The following is a 3112-nucleotide window of genomic DNA, read 5'->3' on the forward strand; positions in this document are numbered from 1 at the left end:
AACATGGTGAAATCCTGTCTCTACTAAAAATACAAAAATTAGCCAGGCGTGGGGTCATGCACCTGTAATCTCAGCTACTCGGGAGGCTGAGGCAGAAGAATCGCTTTAACCTGGGAGGCAGAGGTTGCAGTGAGCCGAGATCACGCCACTGCACTCCAGCCTGAGCAACAGAGCAAGATTCCATCTCAAAAAAAGAAAAAGAAAAAAAGTATAAGGTATATGTTTTATCCCAGAAACTTTACTTTAGGGTCTAAATTCTTTCTGTAAAGGGCCAAATAATAAATATTCTAGGCTTTGTGGGCCACAGGGCCTCTGTCACAAACTCTGCTGTTGTGTAAAAGCTGCCATAGACAATACACAAATGAATGCTTGTGGCTGTGTTCCTATAAAACTTCATTTACAAAAACAGAACAGGGGGACCAATTTTGTTTACAGGTCATGGTTTGCCAACCTCTGGCCTAGAAAAATTCATCACATCTAAATCATCTCAACTGGTACCCCCTACTATAGTTACTTAAGTTGCAGGCACAGTATGGGGAAAAAAAAAAAAATCACCCTCTAAGAATGAGCTGTCCAATATGATTGCCACTAGCCACATGTGGCTATGAAGGACTGAAATGTGGCTAGTCTGAATTGAGATGTGCTTTAAACATAAAATACACATTTGAATTGTGAAGATTTTGTGTTAAATGAAGAATGTAGAGCTGAGCATGATGGCACACACCTGTAGTCCCAGATACTAGGGAGGCTAAGGCAAGAAGGATCCCTTGAGGCTAGCCTCGGCAACATAGCAAGACCCCAGTCTCCAAAAAACAAAAAAGTGTGTAAAATATATCATTAATTATTATTTCACACTTTGGGAGGCTGAGGCAGGTGGATCATGAGGTCAGGAGTTTGAGACTAGCCTGGCCAATATGGTGAAAACCCTATCTCTACTAAAAATAAAAAAAAAAAAAAATTACCTGGGCGTGGTGGCAGGCGTCTGTAGTCCCAGCTGCTCAGGAGGCTGAGGCAGGAGAATCATTTGAACCCAGGAGGCAGAGGTTGTGAGACTCTGTCTCAAAAAAAAAAAAAAATTATTTCATACTGCTGACATATTGAAATAATATATTTGATATATTGGGTTAAATAAAACACTATTAAAATTAAATTCACTTCTATTTTTTAAATGTGAGCACTAAAAATTTTAAATTGCATATGTGGCTTGCATCATGTTTCTATCGGGCAGCACTGCTCTAAGAGAATAGTTACAAAAGAGAGAATGTCTAACAGATTCAAACTTTATCAGCACTGCAGACAAAGTACCCAATTATCAATGCCTCTCCATTGAAATATGCTATATATCCTGATTTCTACCAATGGTGTTATCATTATCTTTTATGTAAGAATTAAGATCAAGGCCAGGCAGGACACAGTGGTTCACACTAGTAATTGCAGCACTTTGGGAGGCTGAGGCGGGCGGATCACGAGGTCAGGAGCTCAAGACTAGCCTGGCCAACATAGTGAAACCCCCGTCTCTACTAAAAATACAAAAGAAAAAAAAAAGTAGCCGGGTGTGGTGGCAGGCGCCTGTAATTACAGCTACTCGGGAGTCTGAGGCAGGAGAATCGCTTGAACCTGGGAGGCAGAGGTTGCAGTGAGCTGAGATAGCACCATTGCACAGCAGCCTGGGCGACAAGAGTGAAACTCCATTTCAAAAAATATATATATATCAAGGCTGGGCACAGTGGCTCACACCTGTAGTCTCAGCACTTTGGGAGGCTGAAGCCACCGGGTCATCCAAGGTCAGGAGTTTGAGACCAGCCTGGCCAACATGGTGAAACCCCGTCTCTACTAAAAATAAAAAAATTAGCTGGGCATGGTGGTGGGCGCCTGTAGTCCCAGCTACATGGGAGGTTGAGGCAGGAGAATCACTTGAACCCAGGAGGCAGAGGTTGCAGTGAGCTGAGATCATGCCATTGCACTCCAGCCTGGGTGACAGAGTGAGACTCTGTCTCAAAAAAAGAAAAAGAATTCGGATCAAAATTGTTAACTCTTTCTTACTCCACAAGTAACACATTTCACCAATTTATTTCATTATCTCACTTCTTTCTCATTTTCTCTACACTATACTTGGCCCTCATTTTCTCAGCTGAATTATCATCAAAGTCTCCTGAAAGGACTTCTTTCTTCCAACTTCTATCCATAATCTTGATACATGATTCTATACAAAGCTACTAGATACACCTAAACACTGTGACTCTCTCCTGTTTTATATATATATATATATATATGCATAGAGAGAGATATATATATAAATTTACATATGTAAAAATTCAGTGGCTCCCATTACACACAAAACAATATCCAAACTACTTGGTAGAGTTCTTGAGGGTTTCTAAATATATTTTTAAATTTCCATTTTCAATCTTACCTCCTTTCCTACCATTCAGAGTCAGATATAGGATTGTAGGTAAAATACAGGATGACCAGTTAAATTTCAATTTAAGCTTTAGTATATAATTTTTTTATATATAGTATATATAATTTAATACATAATTTTAGTATATTGCTTGGAATACACTTGTACTAAAAAATAGTTTATCTAATTGAAATTTAACTGGGAGGCTCACTTCAGCAGCACATATACTAAAATTGGAGCAATACAGAGATTACATGGCCCTGTGCAAGGATGACACAAATTCATGAAGCATTCCATATAAAACTTTTCTTAAATCAAAAGAAATCTATATATAAGTATACAAATAATCAGCTCAGTGAAAATTTTAACTTTTCCTATTTTTCACAATGATGTGTAAAATTCACTATCAAGCAATCAAATTTGATTTTTACAGAAGAAAAAAAAAAGTCACTTAAGCGCCTAATACTGTGTTCTCCACTGTACAGAAGAGTGAAATTATACAGGGACTCACAACTTATTGAAGATAAAATAAGAAAATTATGGGAAATTTACTTAAAGCCAGGTATTTATAAGAAAACACACACCAAAAAAATACTAAGAACATGAGTAAGCACTGGTTCACCTTAGTCACATTCATAGTACAGCAGAGACTATCTGAATCCAAATTCAGGCTCTGCTTTTTTTTTTTTTTTTTCCTGTTTTTCTGTTTCA

This window comes from Colobus angolensis, unplaced genomic scaffold (assembly GCF_000951035.1).
Source record: "Colobus angolensis palliatus isolate OR3802 unplaced genomic scaffold, Cang.pa_1.0 Scaffold428, whole genome shotgun sequence".
NCBI classification, from domain to species: Eukaryota; Metazoa; Chordata; class Mammalia; order Primates; family Cercopithecidae; genus Colobus; species Colobus angolensis.